Genomic DNA, 14,198 nt, shown 5'->3' with positions numbered 1-14,198 from the left:
TTGTCCAGTAATAATACGTTTTACACAAAAATCCACTTTATCAAAATCAATTGAATGTCCTTGTTGGCAAGCATGTTCTGCAACTGCCGACAGTTGTGTTTGTGAGTATATTTAATATATTTGTGGTGTTCTTTCAGTACTCAGGCTAATCTTTCGTCCCATCTGACCAAAATACCTATTTCCGCAGGAGAAAGTCAACTAAACCGGTACACGCTGTCTGTTGATAGCGTCGGTAATTCATCTTCAGTAGCAGGCATCAGTGTTTGTATTTTACGTATCGTGCCAAATCTTACTTGGAATTTTTGTTTTCCAGAAATCTGGATAGTTTATCAGTTAGTCTTGCAATGTACGATATTTTAATTTAATTTTCAATTTCAACGATTGTGCTATTTGATTTGGTTATGGCATTGAATGCCCTGTTGATTTCAATTGATTCAATTTGCAGCAATTATTTAACAGATTTAATCTCACTCCTCAGACTTTCACTATTTTACACTTTCTTAGCCCGATATATAGGCGTCTTGATGAGAGAGGATTTATGTGCGTGGTGGTGGTGGTGGTGGTGTGAAGCTGCACTCATATCAGCGTCAGAGTGCATTTCCTTTTGGTAATCGCTGCGTATTATTTTTATGTTTGGGCCAGGTCTGAGCAGAATATCCAGGAATGGGAGAATTATCTACCTCCACTTCCATGGTGAGCTGGATGGATGAGTTTTGCCAGTTGAGATCATTTAGAATGTCAACACGTTCCTTCGGAGTGGGCAGGTAGGAACTTGGTTGGACAGCACATTCGTGCACGACAGACACATATGCACGACAGACAGACAAATAATTCCTGGTGGGCAGTGTGGAACCTGTTGTTCCTACCTGTATTAAGTGTATATTTACCGTGTGGCCAGACCACTAATGTGTTATCCACATATCTAGACCAACTGGAGGGTTTTAATATATTTGAAGCTAGTGCTCTTGCATCAGAGTTTCCATTTACAAATGTGCAATGATGCACTTTGATCCACTTAATTTATACGATTACATGAACTACTCTGATCTTCACACTTAATAGGTATTGAATAATGACATAACCTTACTCTATTTCAGACAGAAAACAGGAAGACTTCTTCACAATTATGCCAAATCGACGTAATTCAACACACCGGTGTCCTGAAATTGTAACTAATTGGCACGTATTTTTCACGAGACAACCTTACTAATTGGCTGTGTCAGGTGGTGATGGTGGGTTAACGATACATTTGTATCTTCGCGTTCTAACCCAAACGCCTCTATTATGAACAGACGGCTGTGTTGACTCAACATGCATTCGCTGTGCTATTTCTTCATTTGACACACCTCATGAACTGTTCCTGCTGAGAGAATGAAAGAAGAAGTACAAATGGAGAGGAAGACTCAAGAAAGGTAAAGGAACCGATAATAGCTAATATCAGCGCTGAAATCTGGAGAAAGGCATCTGGCATCTGGATAAATGAATATCACCTCAGAAGGCTGGATCGCATAAGAGGACATTACTACTTCTTTGGTGCACAGCAGGGGATAGGCATCACCCACTTTGTTTAAGCCACGGAACAGAAAAAACACGATAATTTCTTCCTAACATACCACCACCCATCAAACAATCCATCGAACCTGGCAGTCAGAAACATCATCCTTTAACAATTGTCATATGCCGAGTGACGCAAATTCTGCCAACATTTTTTGTTGAACGAACCACCTCCATGTGCATTTTGCAGAAACATACCCCAGGGAACCGCCAGTCCGCGCGTCAATGTGAAACGCCAACAATAAAAACGATAGCGATCCAGGCAACTTCCTCTATCATCTTGTATCCAACCACTGCCACCAGGGAGTCCGAACCGTCATTTTGGCAAGGCACTTTATTTTTGCCTGGACAGAAAATATCCCACGGTGTAGCCTTAACAGACTGTTGGGGAAAATACTGTTAGCGAGTAGCACCTGTGAATAATGCCGGAACGGTACGCGAGTGGGTGGCTGACCAACACCACACCCGGCGGCCTATGTCTCCCTAGTCACGATGTTTACACACTGCACCAAGTACCCATTCGAGGCTGAGTCAGTGGAGGCCCCGAGCCGATTCAGGTAATCATCACCGGTGTTGGCCATGATCGGGAGTCGAACTCGGGTCGCCGGGTTCATTCTTACAAAATGCACTCCGCATTTAAGCAGCCTCTTAAGTGCAAAGTCTTATCTTTCAGTGTATTCAGAGACAAAAACCCGCGTAAAGCCTGTAACAGACTGTTAGGGCAAGTGCTGCTAGCGCGCTGTGCCTATGAAGGCCGGCAGGCCGGCACGGCACACGAGGGATGTGGGTGGCCAGCACCACACCCGATCACAGGCGTTGTGCATGCAAAACAACTGATTTTTCCACCTCTGTGTGTGTGTTATGAAACCCACTGCCATCACTGCTCATATCAGTCGGTCACATTTGCTCAAATGCGTTTTGAATCGTGACGTTCGACATGAGGACGACGATGAACTTCTTCACGTGATGCTCGTGGGTTTTTGGTGCGCACAGGCGCTGTATGTTGCGCGCTGCGTGAAACCTAACCGGGCCCCCCATCGCGTGGAACTCTCTTCCAGACAGCCTCAAGAACAAAGGCCTCCAGTTCAGCCACTCTTCAAGCGAAACCTGAACACATTTAATGTCCACAGCGCGTGAGAAGGCGCCGTGCATTACAGATGTTTTGAGCGTAATTCGACATTTCTCAAATTGCATTGCAGACGTTCTAAGCACAAAACGGGATGGTACCAAATGACATTTCAAAGTCATTGTCTGCGTCTTCAGCTTTGGTGTGCATTGAGGTCAGATGGTTGTAGTGCTTTACATTGGAGAGAGGTGGATGTTTGTCTTTGTGCTCTACAGCTGGAACTCTCTGCACAATCACGCCAAAAGCTCGTCCACAGTGGCAATTTTCCATAATTTAGCTTTCTGATTTTATTCTGGCATCTTAGCTTATTTTACCGTTTAATTGTAAATGTTTTCATTTTCATATATTTTTTTTTATTACACGTGAGTATTGCTTCATCTTTACTTGTGTAGAGGGTTCAACTGAGTCGCAGACGTAGACTTTGGAGGCAGCGCATTTATTTTGTTCCAGCACACGGGGTAACTTCCCCTTAACAGACTAACAACCTAGGCTGGTGACCACCCGGCTAACTACACTAGTTACTACACTAGTTACTACACTAGTTACCACGTAACTGTTACTACGGACCCGGGACCAACAGCATCTGCCCGGGTCCATGTGCTGGAAGACTCATAGAACGGAGGTCGCAGACGAAGGGTTTCTTCCCGGGATGAACAACACCGGTCCCTCTCGGAACTCGGCTTAGATTCTCTGCGGCGTGGCCGCATTCGCCCTTGGCCACGACCACCTTCCAGAACCATCGGGGAGGACCTGGGTCCCAATCACGTGACCCCCCTATCCCCCTGTTGGGGGCCCCTCTGTCACCTTAACCGGTCACGTGTCCTCCCGGGTCAACCAGAGTGCCGTGGCCTCGCACGACCTTCCCCTTTGGTCGGCACCCACACACCGTGTTCTGTAGGGCCGGCACTGCACTTACAGCGTGGTGACATCCAGCGATGTCACTACACTTGTAGCAAACTGTCTTGAAACCTCGTGGTATATGAAAGGTGCTCTACAAATAAATATTACAGTACCATTTTTCTATTCATATTCTTACGTTTTTTCGGTAAAGTCACGTAGGAAAACAATAAAAATTAATAAAAGTAAAATAAACATAAAAGAAAAAATAAAAATCACGACGTTTCGGAGGCAACACAAGCTTCCGTCTTCAGGTGGAACCGTCACAGCACGCTTGCTCTATCAAGTAAATGAGAAATTCCATGAGATCCGACCTTGTATATGTAATGCGAGCAAGGATTGAGGGGGGCGGAGTCTGGGTCACGTGAGGAGAGGGAGGAGTTAGGGTCACGTGGGGGAGAGGATTTAGGGAGAGAACCGGAAGGGGATCGGGGAGTTGAGACGGAGTGAAACGGGAGGAGGCCACGCTGGGCAGTACGGGGAGGGTGGCGCGATCGCCACGTGTTGGGAGACCTCTGCACCGTCGGCCAACGGTGTCAGGGCGCAGGGGGCTAGCGGGCTGTGGAAGGCTGGCTGCAGAGCGGAGCAGTAGTGGGGCTGCAGAGTGGAGCAGCAGTGTGGCTGCAGGGCAGAGCAGCAGTGTGGCTGCCGAACGGAGCAGCAGGGTGGCTGTGGAGTGATCGACGGAGGAGAAGCGGGCCTGAGCGAAGACGCCGTGGGAGCGAGATTACACGAACCCAAATAAAGGACAACGGAGATCGACACTGTGAAAGAGTCCTTTATTACATATATATATTGGTTGAGGGGGGGAGGAGCCAGGGTAGGCCCCTGGATAGGAGTTTTTTAAATCCTTTATATTAAGTTCACTTGCTTGCTTGCTTGCGTGCTTGCGTGCTTGCTTGCTTGCTTACGACTGTGCAAATCCTTCGGTCGTTTTTAACCCACTTCCCGTGATCCAATCGAGCTGACATTTTGCACACAGACTCGTTGTGTGACAATTAATTTTCGTGAAAAACTTTTTCCAAAATTTTACACTGTTTAGGGAAAAAAAATTAAATATTTAATTACCAATTGCTTAATGGTGGCAGACAATCATCTGACCCATAGGTGGCAGCCATCTCAAGCCAGAGGACGAGAGGACTCTAGCCGCCCGTTTCATGATGACGCAAATGTTGACTAACCACATGGCATGAAATCCCTGCTCCCCACGCTGTACAGTGGAGACTATTTATACAGCAGTTAAATTGAAGCCGCCAGGTTCTTGAAAGTGGTAAAACGGGTCAACGCTAGTGCCCTCGGGAATATACGGGGCATGTCAAGAGGTGATCTTACATATAAAGGATTTATAGTGAAAAACTTTGTTTTTACGGGTTAATTTTTTTATTATTATGATAAGGTTGGTGCGGCTGAAGCCACGGCTAGTCTACATAACAAATGACTGAGCCTTTTTTTTAATGTAGACTGGTTGAGAGGGGGAGGTGCCAGTGTTGTTAATGTGCAGCTGCTGCTAATGGGACTGAGCCTTTGTTATGTAGATGGTAAAAGCAAAAAAGCAGGTCAGGAAGAAACAGCCTCTTGCTTATTAAATTACTATTCATATTAAAGCTATTTAAACTAAACTGTTTTTTTTTTATCAGGTAAGACCCATTGAGCTGTGTAGCTCTTTTTTAAAAGCGACCTGGCCACAGACGATAGCTCGACGAAGCGGCTTATCACGTGGAAATGTCTCAGACAAATACTCTAGACGCGTGCTTCTAAATGTGGAAGGGGAAAACCGGATCTGGATAAAAATCCACGCGACCAAGGGGAGAGCACGTACACTCCGCATATACAGCAGGTGTCAGGGTCAGCATCGAAGCCACGACCTCCTGTATACCAGGCGAGGTAGTTAACATCTCATAGCCACCGTGATGATGATGAGAGAGAGAGAGAGAGACGCAAACTCCAAATATTCGGCAGGCATCGTCAGGATCGAACCCACGACCTCCTGTAGACCAGGCGAGGTAGTTTACATCTCATAGCCACCGTGATGATGATAAGAGAGAGACACGCAAACTCCAAATATACAGCAGGCAGCGGCATCGTCAGAATCGGGATCGAACCTACGACCTCCTGTATACTAGGCGAGGTAGTTAACATATCGCCACCGTGGTGCCCAATAAAATAATACATTTTACCATGCCTCACACTAACAGCGGTAACCAGACCCGCCCCCCCTCCATTCTGGTCTTGACACCTGATTGGCTCCCAAGTGACACAATCGCATTTATCCCTCTATTTAAAACAGAAACAGGAGGAGGATTTCTCCACAACTCTGGCTTGCTGGTTGTTGCAAGGCCGTAATTATCTCCATATATATGTAGTGTGGTTCAAGGAGGCTTGGACGACGTAGTCGGAGGCACACTTATTTATTAAACACAGTTGTATCTACAGGCCGAGATTTACAACACTTGGAGGGGTATCGGCCCCTCCACCCGTCTAACTGGGAGATCGACAACCTATGTCACAGCTAGCCTATTCCTAGGTCCTCCACTATCGGGCTAGGGGAGGCTAGCTAACCCAGCCCTGGTTAAGCTGGGATTATGGCACCCTGAGTTCCCAGACCGGCTCTTACAAGAGCATCGGCTCTGGACTCTTGGGGCCACGCCACTGGCTGGCCTTGGTCGGTCCTGAGAAGGACAGCGATCCAAGAGAGTCCCAGGGCCTATCTAGCAGGTCTGCTTGCTTCTCTGGTTAAAGCTGAACACTGAACCCCGAGCCCTCTGGCTCACCGCCTTATATAGCAATTCCCCCCTGAGGGGTGGGGCCGTGGGGGATCCCAGCGCCGTATTAGCCCCCCAGGCTAAACCGCACGGACGTCGATGTAAGCACCTGCTCGCGTACAGACATAGCCACGCCCAGTGTGTTTGTTTCCCATCCGTATCAACTCTATAACACCCCCTCCGTAACACCTCTACATCACCCCCCCCCCCTGTACAGCCCGCAGCCGTCCCGGCTGCAACAAAATCACACTAAAGATGTATGCCCCCCAAATCCGTGTGTGCCTCACGAAACTTTCAACAATAACAACAATAACAACAAAAACAACCCGACGCACCCCCCCCCCCCCGATTAAATACCCCATCCCGTAAAACCAACATATATACAAGTACCCAGGACGCCCCCCCCCCCCCCGCAAGGGCCCCCCAACGGCCGACCTCACAAAAGTCTGCGCGTTTTGGCGTGCGTTCTTGTGGCGGGCCCGTCACAAGGGGCAGCCCCAGCTTGCCCAGTGGCGGGTGTCAACAGTCCGGGTGTGAGAGTGTCTGGCTTCGCTGCTGAGCGACCCCCGACCCCCCCTGAAGGGGTTGGCGGTCGTGAGCACCTCACTCCTGGTGCACCTGGAGGTGGAACAGTCGGTGTCAAGTCAGGCGAAAGCAGCGAAATCGGACTCCGGGAGTCGGTGGACCCCTCACATGTTTGGCCACGCGTGTGTGAAGTAGGAACATGGGCCGCAACGAACGGTTTCAATCTGGAGGGGTGCACGAACCACCGACGCTTCCCCCATTTGACACGCACACATTGTGGCCGCAAAACCTGCACCACTTCCACGGGCCCCCGCCACGGCCGCACCAGCTTAGACGAGGTCACCAGTGGTACTTGGGGACAGTGCAACCACGCCTTGTCACCCGGTTTCCACTGAAGCACATGCGCCCGACCCAGCCTGAGCCTCTCATTAGCCTTCTGGCGGAGTTCCGAATTCTGCATGGCCGCCTCCCGTGCCTCCGTCAATTTAGTGATGTTGAATTTAACATGTTCGGTCAATTTAGATTCACCATGCGGCGTGGAGATCTGCAGCTGAGTCGGAACAGGTGGGTTAGGCTCGCGGCCGTACATTAGGAAGAAGGGCGAAAATCCGGTCGCCGCATGGGGAGCCATTCTGTATGCCGCTAAAACCCCCGGAATCTGAAGGTCCCAATCGGTCTGGGATTCGGAGACCTGTTGGGACAGCATGGATGTGATGGTCCGATGCAGACGCTCCACCATCCCGTCAGTTTGCGGATGATATGGGGAGGTACGAATCTTTTTCGTTCCCAGGAGCTCGCATACTTTGTGGAGAAGTTTTCCCGAAAATGTTTTACCCTGGTCGGTCAGCAGCCGCTCCGGAGCACCTTTGTCGAGGACGTAGCCCTGGACAAAGGGCTCCGCGATGGCTGCTGCCGACTGGTTGGCGAGGGGCCAGGCCATAGGCCATCGCGTAAAATATTCTACCCCGGTTAACAGGTATCTATTTCCCCTAGGTGTAGCGGGCAATGGGCCCAGAATATCCAATGCGACGAGCTCATTAACCCGGGAAACTGTGATAGACTGTAACGGTGGGTTAGATCCCCTCGCTGGTGGCTTCCTTTGCGCGCACTGAGTACATGAACCTAAAAGATCATCCACATCCCTTGCCATGCCCGGCCATGAAAAATCCAGCTGGAGCATGGCAAGGGTTTTGTGAGTGCCCAGGTGAAGGAGTCGTTCGTGCGCAGCCCACACCACTCTACCCCTCAATGCGGAAGGCACCACCAGCCGGTGTCGACGGGATTTCCCGTCCCAGTGCATCAAAAGACCCTGGACCAACCCCCACGAGTCGACATTTCCCCCCCCCCCCGCACAACTCCCCCGATACGACGGCGCAAAGCGAGGAGAGAGGTGTCCTCCATTTGGAGGCGTCCCCACTCCGAAACAGACAACCCCAGCAAGGAATCCCTCCCTTGTTGCTCAATAGGGCGCGCAGTCGAAGGCGCGTCAGCGGCGGCCGCAAGGACCGGATCAGATATTATCTCGGCCTCGCTGTGCACTGCGTTGCACCGCTAGTCGAGTAGATAACCATGTGTTCAATAAACCCTCGGAGCCAGGATGACCGTCCAACTTCGATCGTCATTTATTGATTGTAACAGGTAAAACTGGTGAGAAAACACAGATACAGCATCTGTTATAATCCGGAAACACCCACACAATGAACACCACAGCATCAGAACATTGTCTTAGATAACAATAGATCCTGGAAGGACCAGGCCCCCACATTACCCCTGAACAACTAGACAAAGGCACAAGCTGGTGCGTTGCATACAGGCACATAGTGTATTCATCCCACTGCACCCCAAATGTACAGCATTACACTTAACACTAAACTGTGGATGAGATACTTCGTCATCACTCTCAGGATCGCAACATAGGCACAAGTCTGACTCGACCTACTAAATCACAAGTAACATCCACAATAAGGAAAGTCACAGGCTTCGTTACTAACTAGGCCTCGTATTTACTACAACAACTTAACGGCACCATAAAGGCATTTACATTGCTATAACGGTCATTCCAACATTACAACAGCATTTCCAATATTATAGGAATATAAACAACTTACAGATAATGCTTCTTAAGCTCCCACAATGGACAAGTGCGGCTGTGGTCTCACTGAGATGCGATGCGTGCCGCCATCTTGACTTATCTGTGTAATGGCCGACGCCCGCGTGGTACAGTGGAAATCTAACATCGTCACTTCCTGGTCACGTGACCAACATTAGCATCAAAAAACAGGAACTTCCTGTGAACGCACGCTCCACATCTGCCGTGAGGCAAGACACTCCCCGTCTGGTATCTAGGAGATACCACCATTTATTTCCTATCTCATAAACAAGTGTATAACAACTTCAACGGGTCGACTTATTTGTCCATATCTTTGCGAGAGAGAAGTAGTACTATCTCGACTATTGGCCTGATGAAAGTTCTTGCGACACCTTGCTTCGCAATCATAACCTCGACCTTTCGAACTTTTCCATCGGCACTTGGAATCGACTTGAGGATGCGGCCCATTGGCCACTCATTCCGTTTGGCTTGGTTGTCCTTCAGTAGGACGAGGTCGCCTTCTTGGATGTCTGGTCTATTAGACTGCCACTTGTTGCGCACTTGGAGTGTCGTAAGGTACTCGTTTTTCCAGTGACGCCAGAACGTGTTCGCGAAGCTCTGCACTTGTCTCCATTGACGTCTGTAGAGGTCTGCAGTGCTGGCCTCCTCGGTAGGTGCTGTGAGCACATCTGTCTTCTGGGTAAGAAGTGTAGCAGGAGTCAAGATGAATGGTGACTCCGGGTCGGTTGAGACGGGGATCAGGGGTCTTGAGTTAATTATGGCTGAGATCTCGGCCATGAGAGTGGTCAAGACCTCGTGAGAGAGCCGTGTGGACCCGACATCACATAGCATGGAGTCGAGAATGCGTCGAGCAATCCCGATCATGCGTTCCCAGGCTCCACCCATGTGCGAAGAGTGGGGAGGATTGAAGATCCATGTGCAGCCTTGGTCACTAAGGTATTTCCTGACAGAATAATCTTCGACATTCTCCGTATTGATCTTAAGCTCTTTACATGCTCCTATGAAATTGGTTCCACAATCAGAACGGAGTTGCTTGGCTGGCCCTCTGATGGCGAAGAACCTCCGGAGTGCATTTATAAAGCTCGAAGAGTCCATGGACTCGATGACTTCGATGTGCACTGCTCGTGTACTCATACAGGTGAACAGCACTGCCCAACGTTTGCTGTTCACGAGCCCTCCTCTGGTGCGGCGGGAGATGACTGTCCACGGTCCGAACACGTCAATCCCTACAGAGGTGAAGGGAGGTTCCACACTGAGTCGATCGGCTGGGAGGTCTGCCATTTTCTGTTCTTCCTGTTTTCCACGTAGCTTGCGACACCGGATACACTTGTGGATTGTGCTGGCGATGCACCTCTTTGCTCCAACGATCCACAGCCCTGCAGATCGGATTGCTCCTTCTGTGAAGTGCCGACCTTGGTGCTTGACCTTCTCGTGGTAGTGGCACACGAGTAAGATTGCGATGTGGCTCAGGCTTGGGATTATGAGGGGGTTTCGTTCATTCTCATCTAATTTTGCATTCCCTAGCCGACCACCAATCCTGAGCAAGTCGTCTTTGTCCATCCCGGGGTTTAGCTTCCTGAGGGTGCTGACCCTAGGAAGGTCTTCTCCCTTATTAATGGCCTTGATCTCACTTGCATAAGCTGCCTGTTGCACACAGCGGAAGATTGATTTCCTTGCTCTGGAAAGCTCGTCTTCAGTGCGTGGCACTGTGCAGTAATGCCATCCATTGCAGCTACCAGTGGTGCCTCTCATCGGGCGATGGAAGCAGTCTACGATATGCGTTAAATGTGCTATCGCTCGCACGAGCGTCGTCCATTTCGAGAAATGTTCAAAATGGTGTGGACTCAGTGGACTTCTTGGTCGCACATTTGTTACGAAAGTTGTCACTAGAGGACGAATCTCCTTGTCGGACTCGGGCTCTAAGAGTCCAAAGGTCTCCTTGGTAGTACATGGGCCAACGTCACGTCGTAACAGGAACGCTGGACCCGTCAGCCAGATGGTTTGATTCAGCAGAGATGCAGGGACGGACCTAGTTGCGAGATCTGCTGGATTCTGGTCAGTTGGAACGTAATTTCATTGCTCCGGCTGCGTCGATCTCCTGATACGCTCCACCCGGTTGCTGATGTAGGTGTAGAACCTTCTGGTTTGGTTGTTTATGTAGCCTAGTACGACCTTACTGTCCGTGTAGAACTTGACCGCGTCCAGTTTGACGTCAAATTCGTCTAAGATCAGTTCCGCCACCTCTGTAGCAAGAATGGCTCCACACAGCTCGAGCCTTGAGATGGTATGTTCCAGTTGTGGGGCCTTGCCGTGGAACTCCTTCCAGAATTCCCACTCGGACGATAGCTCCGAGTCGAGGAACAGAGAGGCCACGGTCACAGCGACCACCGCCACGACAACCAGCAGAGCGACGAGCAGCGGCTTCACCTTAGTCTTCTTCCCGTCAGTCAGGACTGGCTTGGAGAAACGTGGAGGAACAAACTCCAACGAAGACGGTGGATGCACAAGCGAAGTCATGGTGGTTTCTTCGTAAGTCTGCACGGTACAGCCTTGACTTCTCTCGCCGAGTTCCTCTTTCAGCGTGAAGTGGTTGGGGCACGGTTTGAAGAGCGACGTGCGTCCATTCGTGAGCACACTCGTTCTGAATGTGCTAATGTGGTCTGGTTTGTGGGTCCCATCGAGACAAACGTCACCCACGATGACCCATCCTAGATCGAGTCTCTGGGCGTAGGGAGCGTCGTGAGGTCCATTGCGTTGGTTACGAACCTTGTGGACTCTCAGCATGTCCCTGCCGAGCAGAAGTAAAATCTGTGCCGCGTGATCCAATGGCGGGATGAACTCTGCTATGGGTTTCAGGTGTGGGTGGTGACGTGCAACTTCGGGCGTGGGAATCTCACTCCTGTCGTCCGTTATCTCGTTGCACTCTGTCACCGTAGGAAGGGCTAGCTTCATGGTGCTATCTATGGTTTCCACCATGAGGCCGCTCGCTCTTCTTCCCGCTGTCTCCATCAGTCCTGAGCATGTTCTGAGCGTGTATGGAAAGGAATTCCCACCTACACTTAGCTGATCAAAGAACTCTGACCTTGCCAAAGACCTGTTGCTCTGGTCGTCCATTATGGCGTACATCCTTACTGCCCTTTCAGGATGTCCTTTGGGATAGACTCGGACGATGCATATCTTTGAGCAAGATCTTCCTTTGAAGCCTTCTCCACAGACTTCTGTGCATTTGGTTGTGATTGACGAAGTGAGTGCGGCGGTCTCGCCTTGCTCCCCGCCGTGCTCTGCTTCGGGATCGGAAGCCTTAGTGCTACTGGGTTTCGAGTAAAATGTGTGCAGAGCAGTTGCGTGTTTGTCGCTGCCACATTCCTCGCACTTGATATCTGCCTTGCAATTCCTTGCAAGGTGGTTAGTAGAAGCACAGCATTTGAAGCACACTCCAAATTCTTTCAGCATGTTCTTCCGCTCTTCCAATGGCTTCCTCCTGAACTCACGGCATTTCTGGAGGGAGTGAGGTTTATCATGCAATGGGCATTGCTTCTCTGGATCCTCTATCTTTTTCTTTGTGGTGGTTGCCTGGACGGAGTTTGCGAATGTCGCAGGAGAGACCTCAGTCTTGTGTACGGAAATTGGCACTCTCGCTGTTCCTCGTTTCGCCGTTGTCCTTTCCATTTTTGGGAGATCTGGACTGGAAATCCCCGTGGTGCCAAACATGAAACTCGGGTCATTTCTAGTCTTAGCCAGGTTGCGGATAAACTTTGAGAAAAAAAAGAATGGGGGGAATGCAACCTGATGCTCTGACTTGTATCTTGAACCCGCTGTTCTCCATTTTTCCTGCACGTCAAATGGCAATTTCTCTACGATGGGGTTCACGCCATGGTAGGTATTCAAGAAAATGAGACCTGGTAAGTAGGGATCAGCCTGGGCTGATTCAAGCTCCATCAAAAGATCTCCAAGCTCCCGTAACCTTTTATTGTCTCGACCAGAGATTTTTGGAAAGTTCTGCAACTTCTTGAAGAGAGCCTTCTCAATGGTTTCTGGGCTTCCATAGCACTCCTCGAGCCTCTCCCACACCGCATGCAGGCTTGAGGCGGGGTCGTCAATGTTTGCTGACCGGATCCTCTTTGCGTACTCTGCAGATTCATTTCCTAACCATTTCACCAACAGGTCGAGTTCTTCACTTGCAGAGATGTCTGCATTTCGGATTGCATTCCTGAAGGTAGATCTCCAGGCTCGATAGTTTTCAGAGTGGTCATCAAACTTAACGAGTCCTGTGTTTATTAGTTCGCGGTGAGCCAGGTACCTAGCAAAGTCCCCTAGTCCTGCTGATCCAGAGTGTGTCCATATTGGCGCTTGTGAGGTGCTATTATTTGCTGCATTGCCTTGCATGCCGTCATTTGCGATGGCGTTGGACTGTGGGCCCAAAGGGTTTCGATCACGTTGGTTGGATCCCCTTATGTGACTGTCTGGAATGTGGGTCTGACTTTGTGCATCCACGTCTGACCCCACGTGCGCGACGCTGAGTTGGCGACTAACTGCCAGAGCGGGATATGCATTTCCACCATTCCTGTAGACAGCATTCATGTTCATTCGGAGTGGAGATGGCAATGCCTGAACGTCCACCCTTTGTTCAGTATGGTTTGGTGGAGGAGCATTGATGCATTGTTCAGACCAATCCAAAATATTTTTTCTGGTGAGTTGATCACGGTCCTTGACAGGTTTCTGAGTGCCAAACTCACTCCAATTCTCTTCCTTATCCAGGTTGGCTGCTGCCTCGAGCACCTCTGCCTGGGCCATTGCAGCAGCTGCTTCCCTTTTGAGTTGTAGGGTGCTTAACTTAGCATCCAGCTCAATTTTCTTCCGTGTGGCAGTAGCCACTAATGTACTCTCTTGCTCTTCAAGCTCTGCTTTTTCTTGCTCTGCTTTCTTCCGTGCGGCAGCAGTTGCTAAGCTTGCTTCTTCTTGTATGCGAGCCTTTTCAATTAGCATGGCTTCCTCTTCAGCCATGTAGGCGATACGGGCGTTTGCTGCTTCTGCTGCGGCGCGTGCCTGAGCTGCTGCCATACCAGTAGATGATATATGTGAGTGTGCTGAGGCTTTAGATCTTGTGGTGAACCTGGATGAGACAGAGTGCTGAGATCGTGTCTCTCTTAAGCCCTCCACACGGTCCATTGCATCTTGTATCACTGCCTGCACATTATCATCGAGTAGTTCGAGGAAGTGCTCT

The sequence above is a fragment of the Lampetra planeri genome, chromosome 72 (assembly GCF_965212315.1).
Source record: "Lampetra planeri chromosome 72, kcLamPlan1.2.h2, whole genome shotgun sequence".
Lineage (NCBI taxonomy): Eukaryota > Metazoa > Chordata > Hyperoartia > Petromyzontiformes > Petromyzontidae > Lampetra > Lampetra planeri.
This window is presented reverse-complemented; position numbering follows the sequence as displayed.